The 20112-nt window shown below is 44.1% G+C and overlaps 16 non-coding genes across 16 annotated transcripts; all 16 read left to right on the top strand.

Annotated features, from left to right (window-relative positions):
- Positions 1-2252: 2252 nt before the first annotated feature.
- LOC133962984 (U2 spliceosomal RNA) lies at positions 2253-2440 on the top strand. The gene has a single exon (XR_009922544.1). It is a non-coding gene; the product is annotated as a U2 spliceosomal RNA (small nuclear RNA).
- A 513-nt stretch (positions 2441-2953) lies between these two features.
- On the top strand, positions 2954-3066 carry LOC133963665 (U5 spliceosomal RNA). The gene has a single exon (XR_009923156.1). It is a non-coding gene; the product is annotated as a U5 spliceosomal RNA (small nuclear RNA).
- Positions 3067-3243: 177 nt separating this feature from the next.
- LOC133962977 (U2 spliceosomal RNA) lies at positions 3244-3426 on the top strand. The gene has a single exon (XR_009922538.1). It is a non-coding gene; the product is annotated as a U2 spliceosomal RNA (small nuclear RNA).
- Positions 3427-3939: 513 nt separating this feature from the next.
- On the top strand, positions 3940-4052 carry LOC133963597 (U5 spliceosomal RNA). The gene has a single exon (XR_009923090.1). It is a non-coding gene; the product is annotated as a U5 spliceosomal RNA (small nuclear RNA).
- Positions 4053-4229: 177 nt separating this feature from the next.
- On the top strand, positions 4230-4421 carry LOC133962733 (U2 spliceosomal RNA). Its single transcript, XR_009922307.1, has one exon. It is a non-coding gene; the product is annotated as a U2 spliceosomal RNA (small nuclear RNA).
- Positions 4422-4934: 513 nt separating this feature from the next.
- On the top strand, positions 4935-5047 carry LOC133963596 (U5 spliceosomal RNA). The gene has a single exon (XR_009923089.1). It is a non-coding gene; the product is annotated as a U5 spliceosomal RNA (small nuclear RNA).
- Positions 5048-10209: 5162 nt separating this feature from the next.
- On the top strand, positions 10210-10393 carry LOC133963035 (U2 spliceosomal RNA). Its single transcript, XR_009922575.1, has one exon. It is a non-coding gene; the product is annotated as a U2 spliceosomal RNA (small nuclear RNA).
- Positions 10394-10906: 513 nt separating this feature from the next.
- LOC133963594 (U5 spliceosomal RNA) lies at positions 10907-11019 on the top strand. The gene has a single exon (XR_009923088.1). It is a non-coding gene; the product is annotated as a U5 spliceosomal RNA (small nuclear RNA).
- Positions 11020-11196: 177 nt separating this feature from the next.
- On the top strand, positions 11197-11388 carry LOC133962694 (U2 spliceosomal RNA). Its single transcript, XR_009922271.1, has one exon. It is a non-coding gene; the product is annotated as a U2 spliceosomal RNA (small nuclear RNA).
- Positions 11389-11901: 513 nt separating this feature from the next.
- LOC133963593 (U5 spliceosomal RNA) lies at positions 11902-12014 on the top strand. Its single transcript, XR_009923087.1, has one exon. It is a non-coding gene; the product is annotated as a U5 spliceosomal RNA (small nuclear RNA).
- Positions 12015-17180: 5166 nt separating this feature from the next.
- Positions 17181-17367, top strand: LOC133963057 (U2 spliceosomal RNA). The gene has a single exon (XR_009922596.1). It is a non-coding gene; the product is annotated as a U2 spliceosomal RNA (small nuclear RNA).
- Positions 17368-17880: 513 nt separating this feature from the next.
- Positions 17881-17993, top strand: LOC133963592 (U5 spliceosomal RNA). Its single transcript, XR_009923086.1, has one exon. It is a non-coding gene; the product is annotated as a U5 spliceosomal RNA (small nuclear RNA).
- Positions 17994-18170: 177 nt separating this feature from the next.
- On the top strand, positions 18171-18362 carry LOC133962576 (U2 spliceosomal RNA). Its single transcript, XR_009922160.1, has one exon. It is a non-coding gene; the product is annotated as a U2 spliceosomal RNA (small nuclear RNA).
- A 513-nt stretch (positions 18363-18875) lies between these two features.
- LOC133963591 (U5 spliceosomal RNA) lies at positions 18876-18988 on the top strand. Its single transcript, XR_009923085.1, has one exon. It is a non-coding gene; the product is annotated as a U5 spliceosomal RNA (small nuclear RNA).
- Positions 18989-19165: 177 nt separating this feature from the next.
- Positions 19166-19357, top strand: LOC133962731 (U2 spliceosomal RNA). Its single transcript, XR_009922306.1, has one exon. It is a non-coding gene; the product is annotated as a U2 spliceosomal RNA (small nuclear RNA).
- Positions 19358-19870: 513 nt separating this feature from the next.
- Positions 19871-19983, top strand: LOC133963590 (U5 spliceosomal RNA). The gene has a single exon (XR_009923084.1). It is a non-coding gene; the product is annotated as a U5 spliceosomal RNA (small nuclear RNA).
- Positions 19984-20112: the final 129 nt, after the last annotated feature.

Genomic DNA, 20112 nt, shown 5'->3' with positions numbered 1-20112 from the left:
AAAGAGCTCGAGGGAGCCCTTGGTAAAATGAACAAGCGGAAGGTGCCTGGCATCGACGGACTGCCGGTGGAGTTTTATCTCAAGTTCTGGGAGATTCTTGGACCGGTAGTGTTGGAGGTGTTGTCCACAGTGCTTCTCACAGGTGCAATGGGAGGGACTATGGCTACAGGGGTGATCTCCCTTCTGTTTAAAAAGGGGGATGGCACCGACCTCGGAAACTGGCGGCCACTGACAATGTTGTGTGTTGACTATAAACTCCTGGCAAAGGTCCTAGCGGATCGTCTGGGCACAGCGCTTCCACACGTGGTCCATGTGGACCAAACGTGTGGGGTGGCGGGGCGCTCTGTTAGATGGAATCTCCAGCTCATACGAGACGCTGTCGCTTGGGCAGAAGACAGACACCTGCCATTTATGGTGGTGGGCCTCGACCAGGCAAAGGCCTTTGACAGGGTTCACTGGGGCTTTATGTTTAGGGTATTGGAAAGGTTAGGCTTTAACAAGGGTTTTGTCGGATGGTTGCGCACATTATACACAGGTGTGGGGAGCACCGTGGCAGTCAACGGTCACTTAGGGGAAGTTTTCAGGTTGCACTCAGGGGTAAGACAGGGCTGCCCACTCTCACCGCTGCTCTACATCCTTTACATAGAGCCACTGGCGGCAGCTATTAGGGCTGACCCAGGGGTGAAAGGTTTCCTGGTTCCCGGCAGCAGAGGCCTGCGGGTCAAGCTGTCACAGTATGCAGACGACACCACACTGCTGCTGGACAGTGATGAGAGCCTGATCCGATCCTTAGAGATTTTTCAGGACTTTGGTCGGGTGTCTGGAGCAAGACTGAATCACGCCAAGTCCTCTGTCAAGTTCTTTGGGAGGTGGAAAGAAAGGACAGATGTACCGGGAGGGCTGTCGCTATGCACAGGTCACCTGAAGATACTAGGGGTCAGCTTTGAGGCAGCCAACAGTGCCTCGATCAACTGGACCAGGCGAATTACAGCAGTCCAGAAGAGGCTTGCACTCTGGAAGAGCAGGTGCCTGACCTTTATAGGGAAGGTACTTGTACTGAAGGTAGACATTCTGCCATCCCTCCTATATTTGGCATACATATATCCACTGCCAGTCAGCATGAGGAGACCTCTCATGCGCCTCGTGTTCCATTTCATATGGGGGGGGAGGTACGAATATGTGGCTAGGACTCGCATGCTGGCTGGTATCGAAGCAGGAGGGAGGGATGTGCCACACCTCCCGCTGAAGCTGGACTGCATTTTTGTTTCTTCCTTGTGTAGGGAACTATCATTTCCGATAGAGCACCCCTCAGGCTACTTCTTACGACTCTATTTCGCGTACCAAGCTAGGGGGTTGATTGTCTGGAACAATTTGGCACCCAGGGTGGAGCAGCAGCCATGGCATTACAACCATGCAGCCAGGTGGTTGCAGGCTCATCCTGAAGCCTCAAACAGAGAAATAAAAATAGATCACAGAGCCCTCTACAGAGAGGTCAGCAAGGGAGTGGTCGCACCTTTGGTGGTGGGGACCCCGAAAGAGATTTGGAGGGGGATTCAGCCAGGGGGGCTTGACAATGAGCTAAAAGACATCAATTGGTTATGCCTGCACAAATGCCTGCCAGTGCGGGAAACCATGTACCGGCATGGGTTGGCAAGATCCCCTGTGTGCCCTCGGCCAACCTGTCCGGGGGAGGAAACGGTCAGGCATGTCATGTGGGACTGTCCAATTGCAAAGATAGTATGGGGTAAAGTGGGGGAACGGCTAGGGCAGGTGGTCCGAGGATTTAATTTGACCTGGGATAAGGTTGAAAGAGGTTTAGGCTCAGGAAATTTCCCAATGTGGTATATCATAAGCACTACAAAGAGGATAATGTGGTCGGCCAGGCAAGATCTGGTAAAGAGAAATAAAGACAGCAGTGTGGAAGGGATCATGAGGAGGGTGGAAGCTGATGTAAAAGGGAAAATCAAAAGGGATATAGAGAAGTGGGGGAAGCATGCAGCCCTAGAAAGGTGGAAGGGAGGGTTTGGGTGGATATGGTGAACTGAGTGTGAGGTCAAATGGAGTTCTTTGGGCTGTTTTTTGTTTTCTTTTATTGTTTTCACCTTTGTTACTGCAATATGGACCGGGTAGGATATGAAAAACGAATATTTATGACTGTAAAGGCTCACAGTCGTGGCCGAAAATTGTATTAGGGATGGTCATACATGATAATTGATTTGTATTGATTTTACTTGATTTATACTGAACTGATGAAAGTTTTTTGTAATAAAAAAAAAAAAAAAAAAATCTGTTCTTATCAGTTTAATATCTGATATGTCCTCTATATGAGGACTACATATTAAGCAGATTTTTGGCAAGAGGAGCAGAAATTTGGAGCTTGCTCCCTTCTCTCCACGCATCGACCTAGCATTGCAGTGCCGCTGGGAACGGTGCACTCTGTTCTTACCTTGTAGAAAAGCAAACACTCAAACAATTATGGAGGTTTCAAGGTGAATTCTACACTGGGTCAATGAAACTGAGGGAATGGCCTGGCAGAGTTTGACAAGTGTGCAAAACTGCTCTGATGACTCACTGCCTTGTGAAGCGATTATGCATGAATCTGCACGGGGTCACAATGAGCATCAACTGGATTCCAAATAGAATCAGAAGCATTTGTCAAAAACTGAAACGTGTTTTCACTCAACATCTCCTGGGAGACTTGGTGAGAAAGCAGAGTCCGCTTTTGGACCCAATGTAAGTGGTTCAGGGATGTATTGCTTAAAAAGGCTTAAAAGCCAATCACTAGTCAGGGCAGGAGCAAATAAAGCCTTGTATAATTTGTGTTGGCAGATGGGGGCGTGGTGGGAATGTTGTATACTAGAATCTGACATGCGGAAAGCAAAGAGAGGCCCACCGCGAAGGTGGTGACTGTGACCGAGAGGCTCCACCGCTGCTCTCGAGCAGAGGGCCATGCTGACTCTGGTTTCTCTTCATAACGCACAAGTCTTTCGCCTTTTACTAAAGACTTCCGTGGAGAGGAACAAACGTGAGTTGAATCTATTTTTGGCAGGCTTTGCTGTATGGCTGAGCCTTATGAAATTGTGAAAAGTCAAAGAGCTGTCTAGGTCAGCAATCAGGTGTCCACAAAGGAGAGCTTGGGCGGAGGTGATGAGCAGCCATTGTTATGCACACCTACAAACGGGGTACCACAGCAAGGGAGATTTGTGCCAAGAGGTTGGCTTGGACATCCAACACTTGTGGATTATCGCTTCTCGGCCTTTTGGCTAAGATCAAGTGTAGTATCTGTTCTTATCAGTTTAATATCTGATATGTCCTCTATATGAGGACTACATATTAAGCAGATTTTTGGCAAGAGGAGCAGAAATTTGGAGCTTTCTCCACGCATCGACCTAGCATTGCAGTGCCGCTGGGAACGGTGCACTCTGTTCTTACCTTGTAGAAAAGCAAACACTCAAACAATTGTGGAGGTTTCAAGGTGAATTCTACACTGGGTCAATGAAACTGAGGGAATGGCCTGGCAGAGTTTGACAAGTGTGCAAAACTGCTCTTATGACTCACTTTCTTGTGAAGTGATTATGCATGACTCTGCACGGGGTCACAATGAGCATCAACTGGATTCCAAATAGAATCAGAAGCGTTTGTCAAAAACTGAAACGTTTTTTCACTCAACATCTCCTGGGAGACTTGGTGAGAAAGCAGAGTCCGCTTTTGGACCCAATGTAAGTGGTTCAGGGATGTATCGCTTAAAAAGGCTTAAAAGCCAATCACTAGTCAGGGCAGGAGCAAATAAAGCCTTGTATAATTTGTGTTGGCAGATGGGGGCGTGGTGGGAATGTTGTATACTAGAATCTGACATGCGGAAAGCAAAGAGAGGCCCACCGCGAAGGTGGTGACTGTGACCGAGAGGCTCCACCGCTGCTCTCGAGCAGAGGGCCATGCTGACTCTGGTTTCTCTTCATAACGCACAAGTCTTTCGCCTTTTACTAAAGACTTCCGTGGAGAGGAACAAACATGAGTTGAATCTATTTTTGGCAGGCTTTGCTGTATGGCTGAGCCTTATGAAATTGTGAAAAGTCAAAGAGCTGTCTAGGTCAGCAATCAGGTGTCCACAAAGGAGAGCTTGGGCGGAGGTGATGAGCAGCCATTGTAATGCACACCTACAAACGGTGTACCACAGCAAGGGAGATTTGTGCCAAGAGGTTGGCTTGGACATCCAACACTTGTGGATTATCGCTTCTCGGCCTTTTGGCTAAGATCAAGTGTAGTATCTGTTCTTATCAGTTTAATATCTGATATGTCCTCTATATGAGGACTACATATTAAGCAGATATTTGGCAAGAGGAGCAGAAATTTGGAGCTTGCTCCCTTCTCTCCACGCATCGACCTAGCATTGCAGTGCCGCTGGGAACGGTGCACTCTGTTCTTACCTTGTAGAAAAGCAAACACTCAAACAATTGTGGAGGTTTCAAGGTGAATTCTACACTGGGTCAATGAAACTGAGGGAATGGCCTGGCAGAGTTTGACAAGTGTGCAAAACTGCTCTTATGACTCACTGCCTTGTGAAGTGATTATGCATGACTCTGCACGGGGTCACAATGAGCATCAACTGGATTCCAAATAGAATCAGAAGCATTTGTCAAAAACTGAAACGTGTTTTCACTCAACATCTCCTGGGAGACTTGGTGAGAAAGCAGAGTCCGCTTTTGGACCCAATGTAAGTGGTTCAGGGATGTATCGCTTAAAAAGGCTTAAAAGCCAATCACTAGTCAGGGCAGGAGCAAATAAAGCCTTGTATAATTTGTGTTGGCAGATGGGGGCGTGGTGGACTGTTGTATACTAGAATCTGACATGCGGAAAGCAAAGAGAAACCCCTACGCGAAGGTGGTGACTGTGACCGAGAGGCTCCAACGCTGCTCTCAAGCAGAGGGCCATGCTGACTCTGGTTTCTCTTCATAACGCACAAGTCTTTCGCCTTTTACTAAAGACTTCCGTGGAGAGGAACAAACATGAGTTGAATCTATTTTTGGCAGGCTTTGCTGTATGGCTGAGCCTTATGAAATTGTGAAAAGTCAAAGAGCTGTCTAGGTCAGCAATCAGGTGTCCACAAAGGAGAGCTTGGGCGGAGGTCATGAGCCATTGTTACGCACACCTACAAACGGGGTACCACAGCAAGGGAGATTTGTGCCAAGAGGTTAGCTTGGACATCCAACACTTGTGGATTATCGCTTCTCGGCCTTTTGGCTAAGATCTAGCCAGGTGAGAAGGGTTTGCGGACGTGGATTGTCATAATGACGTCAGCAACAGTTTCACAGCAGGGACTTCCCGTGCTGAAAAATACTTTGAGATTCATTTGGAAGAGTACTGAAGTTTTTTTGGATAGGAGAGAATTTGGAGTTAATATTCTTTTTGGAGCCTTGTCCCTCAAGATAGATGACCTCCTCTGCTTGCAGAGAAATGCCACCGACCGTTTTTTTGATGTTACGTTCTATAATCTCACCAAGATGGAGGAAACAAAAAGGTTGGCTGATCGTTTGGCTGATGGACCACTGAGGGAGTACCAGATTCAAAGCCTTTGCCGAACTGGTGAGCGTGTTATCACAATTCATAACTATAATCCCTGGGTAACTGAAGAAGCAACCAGATACTTCCTTTCTAAGCATGTGACAGTGATTTCGAGCATGAGGGAAATCAGGGACTCTCTTGACGTTTGGACTGGAAAAAGACAATGTCGTGTGCGGCTGAAGGATGACCCAGATGGTCACGATGGCTACCACCACCCCCCTGCCTCCTTCACCATAGGCACAAATAGAGGATATCTGTACTACTCGGGCCAGCCTATTTACTGCAGAAAATGCACAGACTTTGGTCACACGGCAGAATCCTGCACGCAGGTGAGGTGCAGAAATTGCAAGGGTCTAGGACACAAAATGGGGACTTGTGACCGTTCCAGAAAATGCAATCTTTGTGGGTCTGAAGGACATTTATTTAAGCACTGCCCTGAGGTCCGCTCCTCCTATGCAAGCATTGTAAGGCGACCAATGTGCGAAGATCCTGATGCCTCCTCCCTGAGAGCAATTAACGAGGTAATTGATCAAATGTTTGTGGACAATGAGATTGAGGCAAATGTGGTTGATCCACCTGAACGAGCACCTCCCCCAGAGAAGAAGAAGGGGGAGGAGACTACAACCTCAGAGGAGAGCCAACCTGTTCCTGAGTGGACCACAGTGGAAAGCAGGGGAGGCAAGGGGAAAAAAAGGAGGATCGAGACAAGCGCTGTGCCCCTGGGAGTGGATAGCGTGTTCAGTGTTCTTTCTGAGGTTGTGGAGGAGTCGCAGGAGGAAGGGGAGATGGAGGGGCTGCAGGTGAACAGCGATCAGGATGTGAAGGCTGCTGTCAGGGTGGATGGGCTGGAGGGTGGAGAACATGGACAAATTCCAGTGCAGACTGAGGTGACAGACTCTGACGGCAGCATGCCCCCGTCCGGGTGTGTCCTGGTGGAGTCCCTGGCTCCGAACAACTCTGACAGGGATTTGGTTTCAGAGCAATGCTCATTGCTTCCAGAGGGTAATACCCCCAACTCAGGGCACGCGGTGCCCGAGGAAAAGACACATAGGGAAGGCATTGAATTTGACTGTGAAGTTGAAAATTAGAGAAAACACAGTGTCTCGTCTTTGATGGTTTGTTTGTTTGTTTTGTTTTTTGTCTCATTCCTCATTTACCAGAATGTCCTCATTACATATAGTTTCCATAAATGTTAGAGGTTTGAGGAACAAGGCCAAAAGGGAAGTGGTCTTTTCTCATTTATGTTCAATCAACTTTTCTTTATGCCTTTTGCAAGAGGTCCACTTGAAAAATGAAGACGACATGAACCTATTCTCAAAAGAGTGGACCAAAGGTGAATCTAGGTGGAGCATTGGGGGGGTCCATTCATCTGGGGTGGGAACACTATGTGGGAATAATGAAGTCCAAGTGGTTGGCAGTTTTTCAGTGGTACAGGGGAGGGTTTTGGTAACAGATATTGACTGGAAGGGAAAGGGGTTAAGAGTTATTAACATATATGCCCACTCTTCTCCAAAGGAGAGAAGGGAGCTTTTTCTTAGTCTTGACACTGCTTTCATGACCAACCGCCATGTGGTAATTGGAGGAGACTTCAATTCCCAAAGTGAGGGCAGCAAGGCCGAGGCCAGTTTAATAAATATTGTTACAAAGTATAATTTGGTGGATTCATATAAAAAAGCTAACCCAGACGATCTTGGCTTCACATGGTCAAATAGTAGAGGGGCGAAGAGTAGGATAGACTATATATTTTGTCCGGTAGAATTTCAGGTGACAGGGGCGAAAGTATCACCAGTTTTTTACACAGATCACAACATGCTCTCAGTAAAACTAACCTCAATGATGATCAAAAATGGTAAAGGGTATTGGAAATTAAACAACAATATTCTAGAGCTCCAGCGGTTTAGGGTAGCATTAAAGTGTTTTCTAAAAGATTGCTTTCATATGAGAGTATTTTATGAAAATGTCTGTGAATGGTGGGAAAGCACAAAGCTGCGTATTAGATACTACACACAGAATTACTCAAAAGAATCAAGGAAAGAGGAATTTAAATTATACTACCGACTGCAAAAAGCCATAAATAAATTAATGGAACAGAGAAATGCAGGTGGACAAATTGATAAGGACTTGCTGAAACATTTGCAAGATAAACAGAGGTTATTTTTTCACAACAGAGCAGAGGCCTATAAATTCCGGTGTCTTAGAGAGAAGTGGGAGAGTGACGAAAAGTGTTCTCCCTACTTCTTTAGACAGTCCAAAGCACAGGCAAAGAGGAGGAGCATAGTTTCCGTTTTAAATGAAACAGGTGAGGAGATTAACGATCCTGATGGGATTGCTCAAGTTATCTCTAATCATTTTTCTACGTTTTTTAAAGCAGAAAAGGTTGACTACATGAAAGGTGCAACATTGTTAGACAATATAGACAGATTCATACCTGAAGATCTGAGAACAGAGCTAGATAAAGATTTTACTTTAGAAGAAATCCTGAGGGCAACCATGTCTTTGAAAAATGGCAAGGTGCCAGGAATAGATGGGATCACAAAAGAATTTTATATAATATTTTGGGAAGACATTGGGTCATGGCTGTTAGAGTTGTTCACTTATATATGTACATCTGGGATTATGGGGGAATCCATGAGAAAAGGGGTGATATCCCTGCTGTTTAAAAAAGGTGATGTCAACAAAATATCAAACTACAGGCCTCTAACAATGCTTTGTACAGATTATAAGATTTTTAGTAAGGTTTTGACAAACCGTTTGGTGTCAGCTCTACCCTTAATCATCGGCTCAGATCAGACATGTGCAGTACCTGGCAGGCAACTAAACTGGAATTTACAAATGCATAGAGATATACTATCTTATTCTCAGGACAGAAATATACCACTAATTGTCCTCAGTCTTGACCAGGAAAAAGCCTTTGACAGAGTTGATCACAATTTTTTGTTTAGGACACTAAAGAAATTTGGCTTCGGTGCTAGATTCAGGAGTTGGTTGAGGATTTTATACACAGAAGTCGGAAGCAGTGTTAATGTTAATGGCAACCTTGGTGAATTCTTTAAACAAACCAGAGGGGTCAGACAGGGATGTCCAGCATCAGCCCCCTTGTATGTGCTATTCATTGAAACGCTGGCATGTGCAATCAGGAAAAATGTTAACATCAAGGGTATACAGCTGCCTGGTGGTGAATCCTTGACCATATCCCAGTATGCAGATGACACTGTACTGTATTTAAAAGATGATTTCTGTCTGCGCGAAGCTATGCAGGTCATCGACTCATTCTCAGTTGCTTCTGGTTCTAGAGTCAATACAGGAAAATCCCAAATCAAATACTTTGGAAAGTGGAAGGACAGAGTTGATAACCCTTTAGGGTTCTCTCTGTGTGCGGGGCCAATGACTTTACTGGGAATATCCTTTGGAAATAACAATGATGGAGAAACTAATTGGGAGACAAAATTGGGAAAAGTGCTGAAAAAACTAAATATGTGGAAATTAAGAAGGCTGTCCATTAGTGGTAAGATTTTGGTTATTAAATCTGATTTATTGCCGACATTACTTCATGTGGCTTATATTTTCCCCATGCCGGCTTTAGTTTGTTTAAAACTTCAAAAATCTCTGTTTCAGTTCATATGGGGAGGGTATGAATACATTAAAAGAGCTACAATGTATCAGCCGGTCGAAAGAGGTGGTAGGGACATGCCAAATTTAGGTTTGAAGTTCAAAGTTTTGTTTTTTTCAAATACATGTAGAATAATGTTAAACCCACCTGAACACAAATGCCAACCATTGATTAAATTCTGGCTCTCTATCCATCTGAGACCTCTTGTGGCGAAATGGGAAAACAGTTTTCCGAAAGCAGAGGTCATGCCAGATCATTATAAAAAAATGATAAGTTGGGCAAAGAAATACAAGGAGTGTTGGAAAAGAGATTCAGTAGTTAATCACAAAAAGCTGTATGAAACGTTGATTGCTAAGTTTGACCCTAAAGATGGTTTGCATGTTCATAGTGACGTGTGGAGAAGAACCCAATGCAAGAGTCTAGAAAACAGATTAAGAGATTTTAATTGGTTGGTGCTTCATAGGAAATTACCTGTGAGGAATACTCTATTTAATCATGATTTAACATTAAATAGGATATGCCCAAGACGTGGATGCAATGGGGTAGAAACCGTGGAACATGCATTATTTGAATGTCCTTTTGCAAAACAATTGTGGAAGAAATTGGGCCAAAGATTCGGGTTTCTAAAAGAGGTGAATTGGGAAAAAGTTCTGTTCATGGATTTTAGTTTAGAGGGGGACAAAGGTGTGTGCAAAGCCTTAGAACTTACATCAATTGTGAAGGCTAAGTTATGGGAGGTAAGAGGTAGTATAATAAATGAGACGGAAAAGTGGTCGATAGAAAACACTACACACAGTATTGAAGACATTATGCGGCGAAAACTTAAATTGGAGGCGAGCAAATGGGGCATCGACTCAATTAAAGATCGATGGAAAATTATTTTTGACAATCTGTAGACTGAACTCATGAAAGAGTCTTTTATTGTACCTCCTCTTATTTTCTTTTAGTCCGATAGAATTCTGGAGGTCTTAAGATGTGGAGAGATGATGATCTTTGTAATGTAAAGTATTGTACTGCTCATGAGTGAATTAAATAAAAAAAATTCCAAAAAAAAAAAAAAAAAAAAATCTGTTCTTATCAGTTTAATATCTGATATGTCCTCTATATGAGGACTACATATTAAGCAGATTTTTGGCAAGAGGAGCAGAAATTTGGAGCTTGCTCCCTTCTCTCCACGCATCGACCTAGCATTGCAGTGCCGCTGGGAACGGTGCACTCTGTTCTTACCTTGTAGAAAAGCAAACACTCAAACAATTGTGGAGGTTTCAAGGTGAATTCTACACTGGGTCAATGAAACTGAGGGAATGGCCTGGCAGAGTTTGACAAGTGTGCAAAACTGCTCTTATGACTCACTGCCTTGTGAAGTGATTATGCATGACTCTGCACGGGGTCACACTGAGCATCAACTGGATTCCAAATAGAATCAGAAGCGTTTGTCAAAAACTGAAACGTTTTTTCACTCAACATCTCCTGGGAGACTTGGTGAGAAAGCAGAGTCCGCTTTTGGACCCAATGTAAGTGGTTCAGGGATGTATCGCTTAAAAAGGCTTAAAAGCCAATCACTAGTCAGGGCAGGAGCAAATAAAGCCTTGTATAATTTGTGTTGGCAGATGGGGGCGTGGTGGGAATGTTGTATACTAGAATCTGACATGCGGAAAGCAAAGAGAGGCCCACCGCGAAGGTGGTGACTGTGACCGAGAGGCTCCACCGCTGCTCTCGAGCAGAGGGCCATGCTGACTCTGGTTTCTCTTCATAACGCACAAGTCTTTCGCCTTTTACTAAAGACTTCCGTGGAGAGGAACAAACATGAGTTGAATCTATTTTTGGCAGGCTTTGCTGTATGGCTGAGCCTTATGAAATTGTGAAAAGTGAAAGAGCTGTCTAGGTCAGCAATCAGGTGTCCACAAAGGAGAGCTTGGGCGGAGGTGATGAGCAGCCATTGTAATGCACACCTACAAACGGTGTACCACAGCAAGGGAGATTTGTGCCAAGAGGTTGGTTTGGACATCCAACACTTGTGGATTATCGCTTCTCGGCCTTTTGGCTAAGATCAAGTGTAGTATCTGTTCTTATCAGTTTAATATCTGATATGTCTTCTATATGAGGACTACATATTAAGCAGATTTTTGGCAAGAGGAGCAGAAATTTGGAGCTTGCTCCCTTCTCTCCACGCATCGACCTAGCATTGCAGTGCCGCTGGGAACGGTGCACTCTGTTCTTACCTTGTAGAAAAGCAAACACTCAAACAATTGTGGAGGTTTCAAGGTGAATTCTACACTGGGTCAATGAAACTGAGGGAATGGCCTGGCAGAGTTTGACAAGTGTGCAAAACTGCTCTTATGACTCACTGCCTTGTGAAGTGATTATGCATGACTCTGCACGGGGTCACACTGAGCATCAACTGGATTCCAAATAGAATCAGAAGCATTTGTCAAAAACTGAAACGTGTTTTCACTCAACATCTCCTGGGAGACTTGGTGAGAAAGCAGAGTCCGCTTTTGGACCCAATGTAAGTGGTTCAGGGATGTATTGCTTAAAAAGGCTTAAAAGCCAATCATTAGTCAGGGCAGGAGCAAATAAAACCTTGTATAATTTGTGTTGGCAGATGGGGGCGTGGTGGGAATGTTGTATACTAGAATCTGACATGCGGAAAGCAAAGAGAGGCCCACCGCGAAGGTGGTGACTGTGACCGAGAGGCTCCACCGCTGCTCTCGAGCAGAGGGCCATGCTGACTCTGGTTTCTCTTCATAACGCACAAGTCTTTCGCCTTTTACTAAAGACTTCCGTGGAGAGGAACAAACATGAGTTGAATCTATTTTTGGCAGGCTTTGCTGTATGGCTGAGCCTTATGAAATTGTGAAAAGTCAAAGAGCTGTCTAGGTCAGCAATCAGGTGTCCACAAAGGAGAGCTTGGGCGGAGGTGATGAGCAGCCATTGTTATGCACACCTACAAACGGGGTACCACAGCAAGGGAGATTTGTGCCAAGAGGTTAGCTTGGACATCCAACACTTGTGGATTATCGCTTCTCGGCCTTTTGGCTAAGATCTAGCCAGGTGAGAAGGGTTTGCGGACGTGGATTGTCATAATGACGTCAGCAACAGTTTCACAGCAGGGACTTCCCGTGCTGAAAAATACTTTGAGATTCATTTGGAAGAGTACTGAAGTTTTTTTGGATAGGAGAGAATTTGGAGTTAATATTCTTTTTGGAGCCTTGTCCCTCAAGATAGATGACCTCCTCTGCTTGCAGAGAAATGCCACCGACCGTTTTTTTGATGTTACGTTCTATAATCTCACCAAGATGGAGGAAACAAAAAGGTTGGCTGATCGTTTGGCTGATGGACCACTGAGGGAGTACCAGATTCAAAGCCTTTGCCGAACTGGTGAGCTTGTTATCACAATTCATAACTATAATCCCTGGGTAACTGAAGAAGCAACCAGATACTTCCTTTCTAAGCATGTGACAGTGATTTCGAGCATGAGGGAAATCAGGGACTCTCTTGACGTTTGGACTGGAAAAAGACAATGTCGTGTGCGGCTGAAGGATGACCCAGATGGTCACGATGGCTACCACCACCCCCCTGCCTCCTTCACCATAGGCACAAATAGAGGATATCTGTACTACTCGGGCCAGCCTATTTACTGCAGAAAATGCACAGACTTTGGTCACACTGCAGAATCCTGCACGCAGGTGAGGTGCAGAAATTGCAAGGGTCTAGGACACAAAATGGGGACTTGTGACCGTTCCAGAAAATGCAATCTTTGTGGGTCTGAAGGACATTTATTTAAGCACTGCCCTGAGGTCCGCTCCTCCTATGCAAGCATTGTAAGGCGACCAATGTGCGAAGATCCTGATGCCTCCTCCCTGAGAGCAATTAACGAGGTAATTGATCAAATGTTTGTGGACAATGAGATTGAGGCAAATGTGGTTGATCCACCTGAACGAGCACCTCCCCCAGAGAAGAAGAAGGGGGAGGAGACTACAACCTCAGAGGAGAGCCAACCTGTTCCTGAGTGGACCACAGTGGAAAGCAGGGGAGGCAAGGGGAAAAAAAGGAGGATCGAGACAAGCGCTGTGCCCCTGGGAGTGGATAGCGTGTTCAGTGTTCTTTCTGAGGTTGTGGAGGAGTCGCAGGAGGAAGGGGAGATGGAGGGGCTGCAGGTGAACAGCGATCAGGATGTGAAGGCTGCTGTCAGGGTGGATGGGCTGGAGGGTGGAGAACATGGACAAATTCCAGTGCAGACTGAGGTGACAGACTCTGACGGCAGCATGCCCCCGTCCGGGTGTGTCCTGGTGGAGTCCCTGGCTCCGAACAACTCTGACAGGGATTTGGTTTCAGAGCAATGCTCATTGCTTCCAGAGGGTAATACCCCCAACTCAGGGCACGCGGTGCCCGAGGAAAAGACACATAGGGAAGGCATTGAATTTGACTGTGAAGTTGAAAATTAGAGAAAACACAGTGTCTCGTCTTTGATGGTTTGTTTGTTTGTTTTGTTTTTTGTCTCATTCCTCATTTACCAGAATGTCCTCATTACATATAGTTTCCATAAATGTTAGAGGTTTGAGGAACAAGGCCAAAAGGGAAGTGGTCTTTTCTCATTTATGTTCAATCAACTTTTCTTTATGCCTTTTGCAAGAGGTCCACTTGAAAAATGAAGACGACATGAACCTATTCTCAAAAGAGTGGACCAAAGGTGAATCTAGGTGGAGCATTGGGGGGGTCCATTCATCTGGGGTGGGAACACTATGTGGGAATAATGAAGTCCAAGTGGTTGGCAGTTTTTCAGTGGTACAGGGGAGGGTTTTGGTAACAGATATTGACTGGAAGGGAAAGGGGTTAAGAGTTATTAACATATATGCCCACTCTTCTCCAAAGGAGAGAAGGGAGCTTTTTCTTAGTCTTGACACTGCTTTCATGACCAACCGCCATGTGGTAATTGGAGGAGACTTCAATTCCCAAAGTGAGGGCAGCAAGGCCGAGGCCAGTTTAATAAATATTGTTACAAAGTATAATTTGGTGGATTCATATAAAAAAGCTAACCCAGACGATCTTGGCTTCACATGGTCAAATAGTAGAGGGGCGAAGAGTAGGATAGACTATATATTTTGTCCGGTAGAATTTCAGGTGACAGGGGCGAAAGTATCACCAGTTTTTTACACAGATCACAACATGCTCTCAGTAAAACTAACCTCAATGATGATCAAAAATGGTAAAGGGTATTGGAAATTAAACAACAATATTCTAGAGCTCCAGCGGTTTAGGGTAGCATTAAAGTGTTTTCTAAAAGATTGCTTTCATATGAGAGTATTTTATGAAAATGTCTGTGAATGGTGGGAAAGCACAAAGCTGCGTATTAGATACTACACACAGAATTACTCAAAAGAATCAAGGAAAGAGGAATTTAAATTATACTACCGACTGCAAAAAGCCATAAATAAATTAATGGAACAGAGAAATGCAGGTGGACAAATTGATAAGGACTTGCTGAAACATTTGCAAGATAAACAGAGGTTATTTTTTCACAACAGAGCAGAGGCCTATAAATTCCGGTGTCTTAGAGAGAAGTGGGAGAGTGACGAAAAGTGTTCTCCCTACTTCTTTAGACAGTCCAAAGCACAGGCAAAGAGGAGGAGCATAGTTTCCGTTTTAAATGAAACAGGTGAGGAGATTAACGATCCTGATGGGATTGCTCAAGTTATCTCTAATCATTTTTCTACGTTTTTTAAAGCAGAAAAGGTTGACTACATGAAAGGTGCAACATTGTTAGACAATATAGACAGATTCATACCTGAAGATCTGAGAACAGAGCTAGATAAAGATTTTACTTTAGAAGAAATCCTGAGGGCAACCATGTCTTTGAAAAATGGCAAGGTGCCAGGAATAGATGGGATCACAAAAGAATTTTATATAATATTTTGGGAAGACATTGGGTCATGGCTGTTAGAGTTGTTCACTTATATATGTACATCTGGGATTATGGGGGAATCCATGAGAAAAGGGGTGATATCCCTGCTGTTTAAAAAAGGTGATGTCAACAAAATATCAAACTACAGGCCTCTAACAATGCTTTGTACAGATTATAAGATTTTTAGTAAGGTTTTGACAAACCGTTTGGTGTCAGCTCTACCCTTAATCATCGGCTCAGATCAGACATGTGCAGTACCTGGCAGGCAACTAAACTGGAATTTACAAATGCATAGAGATATACTATCTTATTCTCAGGACAGAAATATACCACTAATTGTCCTCAGTCTTGACCAGGAAAAAGCCTTTGACAGAGTTGATCACAATTTTTTGTTTAGGACACTAAAGAAATTTGGCTTCGGTGCTAGATTCAGGAGTTGGTTGAGGATTTTATACACAGAAGTCGGAAGCAGTGTTAATGTTAATGGCAACCTTGGTGAATTCTTTAAACAAACCAGAGGGGTCAGACAGGGATGTCCAGCATCAGCCCCCTTGTATGTGCTATTCATTGAAACGCTGGCATGTGCAATCAGGAAAAATGTTAACATCAAGGGTATACAGCTGCCTGGTGGTGAATCCTTGACCATATCCCAGTATGCAGATGACACTGTACTGTATTTAAAAGATGATTTCTGTCTGCGCGAAGCTATGCAGGTCATCGACTCATTCTCAGTTGCTTCTGGTTCTAGAGTCAATACAGGAAAATCCCAAATCAAATACTTTGGAAAGTGGAAGGACAGAGTTGATAACCCTTTAGGGTTCTCTCTGTGTGCGGGGCCAATGACTTTACTGGGAATATCCTTTGGAAATAACAATGATGGAGAAACTAATTGGGAGACAAAATTGGGAAAAGTGCTGAAAAAACTAAATATGTGGAAATTAAGAAGGCTGTCCATTAGTGGTAAGATTTTGGTTATTAAATCTGATTTATTGCCGACATTACTTCATGTGGCTTATATTTTCCCCATGCCGGCTTTAGTTTGTTTAAAACTTCAAAAATCTCTGTTTCAGTTCATATGGGGAGGGTATGAATACATTAAAAGAGCTACAATGTATCAGCCGGTCGAAAGAGGTGGTAGGGACATGCCAAATTTAGGTTTGAAGTTCAAAGTTTTGTTTTTTTCAAATACATGTAGAATAATGTTAAACCCACCTGAACACAAATGCCAACCATTGATTAAATTCTGGCTCTCTATCCATCTGAGACCTCTTGTGGCGAAATGGGAAAACAGTTTTCCGAAAGCAGAGGTCATGCCAGATCATTATAAAAAAATGATAAGTTGGGCAAAGAAATACAAGGAGTGTTGGAAAAGAGATTCAGTAGTTAATCACAAAAAGCTGTATGAAACGTTGATTGCTAAGTTTGACCCTAAAGATGGTTTGCATGTTCATAGTGACGTGTGGAGAAGAACCCAATGCAAGAGTCTAGAAAACAGATTAAGAGATTTTAATTGGTTGGTGCTTCATAGGAAATTACCTGTGAGGAATACTCTATTTAATCATGATTTAACATTAAATAGGATATGCCCAAGACGTGGATGCAATGGGGTAGAAACCGTGGAACATGCATTATTTGAATGTCCTTTTGCAAAACAATTGTGGAAGAAATTGGGCCAAAGATTCGGGTTTCTAAAAGAGGTGAATTGGGAAAAAGTTCTGTTCATGGATTTTAGTTTAGAGGGGGACAAAGGTGTGTGCAAAGCCTTAGAACTTACATCAATTGTGAAGGCTAAGTTATGGGAGGTAAGAGGTAGTATAATAAATGAGACGGAAAAGTGGTCGATAGAAAACACTACACACAGTATTGAAGACATTATGCGGCGAAAACTTAAATTGGAGGCGAGCAAATGGGGCATCGACTCAATTAAAGATCGATGGAAAATTATTTTTGACAATCTGTAGACTGAACTCATGAAAGAGTCTTTTATTGTACCTCCTCTTATTTTCTTTTAGTCCGATAGAATTCTGGAGGTCTTAAGATGTGGAGAGATGATGATCTTTGTAATGTAAAGTATTGTACTGCTCATGAGTGAATTAAATAAAAAAAAATTCCAAAAAAAAAAAAAAAAAAAAAAAATCTGTTCTTATCAGTTTAATATCTGATATGTCCTCTATATGAGGACTACATATTAAGCAGATTTTTGGCAAGAGGAGCAGAAAGTTGGAGCTTGCTCCCTTCTCTCCACGCATCGACCTAGCATTGCAGTGCCGCTGGGAACGGTGCACTCTGTTCTTACCTTGTAGAAAAGCAAACACTCAAACAATTGTGAAGGTTTCAAGGTGAATTCTACACTGGGTCAATGAAACTGAGGGAATGGCCTGGCAGAGTTTGACAAGTGTGCAAAACTGCTCTTATGACTCACTGCCTTGTGAAGTGATTATGCATGACTCTGCACGGGGTCACACTGAGCATCAACTGGATTCCAAATAGAATCAGAAGCATTTGTCAAAAACTGAAACGTGTTTTCACTCAACATCTCCTGGGAGACTTGGTGAGAAAGCAGAGTCCGCTTTTGGACCCAATGTAAGTGGTTCAGGGATGTATTGCTTAAAAAGGCTTAAAAGCCAATCATTAGTCAGGGCAGGAGCAAATAAAACCTTGTATAATTTGTGTTGGCAGATGGGGGCGTGGTGGGAATGTTGTATACTAGAATCTGACATGCGGAAAGCAAAGAGAGGCCCACCGCGAAGGTGGTGACTGTGACCGAGAGGCTCCACCGCTGCTCTCGAGCAGAGGGCCATGCTGACTCTGGTTTCTCTTCATAACGCACAAGTCTTTCGCCTTTTACTAAAGACTTCCGTGGAGAGGAACAAACATGAGTTGAATCTATTTTTGGCAGGCTTTGCTGTATGGCTGAGCCTTATGAAATTGTGAAAAGTCAAAGAGCTGTCTAGGTCAGCAATCAGGTGTCCACAAAGGAGAGCTTGGGCGGAGGTGATGAGCAGCCATTGTTATGCACACCTACAAACGGGGTACCACAGCAAGGGAGATTTGTGCCAAGAGGTTAGCTTGGACATCCAACACTTGTGGATTATCGCTTCTCGGCCTTTTGGCTAAGATCAAGTGTAGTATCTGTTCTTATCAGTTTAATATCTGATATGTCCTCTATATGAGGACTACATATTAAGCAGATTTTTGGCAAGAGGAGCAGAAATTTGGAGCTTGCTCCCTTCTCTCCACGCATCGACCTAGCATTGCAGTGCCGCTGGGAACGGTGCACTCTGTTCTTACCTTGTAGAAAAGCAAACACTCAAACAATTGTGGAGGTTTCAAGGTGAATTCTACACTGGGTCAATGAAACTGAGGGAATGGCCTGGCAGAGTTTGACAAGTGTGCAAAACTGCTCTTATGACTCACTGCCTTGTGAAGTGATTATGCATGACTCTGCACGGGGTCACAATGAGCATCAACTGGATTCCAAATAGAATCAGAAGCGTTTGTCAAAAACTGAAACGTTTTTTCACTCAACATCTCCTGGGAGACTTGGTGAGACAGCAGAGTCCGCTTTTGGACCCAATGTAAGTGGTTCAGGGATGTATCGCTTAAAAAGGCTTAAAAGCCAATCACTAGTCAGGGCAGGAGCAAATAAAGCCTTGTATAATTTGTGTTGGCAGATGGGGGCGTGGTGGGAATGTTGTATACTAGAATCTGACATGCGGAAAGCAAAGAGAGGCCCACCGCGAAGGTGGTGACTGTGACCGAGAGGCTCCACCGCTGCTCTCGAGCAGAGGGCCATGCTGACTCTGGTTTCTCTTCATAACGCACAAGTCTTTCGCCTTTTACTAAAGACTTCCGTGGAGAGGAACAAACATGAGTTGAATCTATTTTTGGCAGGCTTTGCTGTATGGCTGAGCCTTATGAAATTGTGAAAAGTGAAAGAGCTGTCTAGGTCAGCAATCAGGTGTCCACAAAGGAGAGCTTGGGCGGAGGTGATGAGCAGCCATTGTAATGCACACCTACAAACGGTGTACCACAGCAAGGGAGATTTGTGCCAAGAGGTTGGCTTGGACATCCAACACTTGTGGATTATCGCTTCTCGGCCTTTTGGCTAAGATCAAGTGTAGTATCTGTTCTTATCAGTTTAATATCTGATATGTCCTCTATATGAGGACTACATATTAAGCAGATATTTGGCAAGAGGAGCAGAAATTTGGAGCTTGCTCCCTTCTCTCCACGCATCGACCTAGCATTGCAGTGCCGCTGGGAACGGTGCACTCTGTTCTTACCTTGTAGAAAAGCAAACACTCAAACAATTGTGGAGGTTTCAAGGTGAATTCTACACTGGGTCAATGAAACTGAGGGAATGGCCTGGCAGAGTTTGACAAGTGTGTAAAACTGCTCTGATGACTCACTGCCTTGTAAAGCGATCATGCATGACTCTGCACGGGGTCACAATGAGCATCAACTAGATTCCAAATAGAATCAGAAGCGTTTGTCAAAAACTGAAACGTTTTTTCACTCAACATCTCCTGGGAGACTTGGTGAGAAAGCAGAGTCCGCTTTTGGACCCAATGTAAGTGGTTCAGGGATGTATCGCTTAAAAAGGCTTAAAAGCCAATCACTAGTCAGGGCAGGAGCAAATAAAGCCTTGTATAATTTGTGTTGGCAGATGGGGGCGTGGTGGGAATGTTGTATACTAGAATCTGACATGCGGAAAGCAAAGAGAGGCCCACCGCGAAGGTGGTGACTGTGACCGAGAGGCTCCACCGCTGCTCTCGAGCTGAGGGCCATGCTGACTCTGGTTTCTCTTCATAACGCACAAGTCTTTCGCCTTTTACTAAAGACTTCCGTGGAGAGGAACAAACATGAGTTGAATCTATTTTTGGCAGGCTTTGCTGTATGGCTGAGCCTTATGAAATTGTGAAAAGTCAAAGAGCTGTATAGGTCAGCAATCAGGTGTCCACAAAGGAGAGCTTGGGCGGAGGTGATGAGCAGCCATTGTTATGCACACCTACAAACGGGGTACCACAGCAAG

Source organism: Platichthys flesus, chromosome 10 (assembly GCF_949316205.1).
Source record: "Platichthys flesus chromosome 10, fPlaFle2.1, whole genome shotgun sequence".
Classification (NCBI taxonomy): Eukaryota; Metazoa; Chordata; class Actinopteri; order Pleuronectiformes; family Pleuronectidae; genus Platichthys; species Platichthys flesus.
Note: the sequence above shows the minus strand (reverse complement) of the source record. Positions and strands in the feature narration are given on the sequence as shown.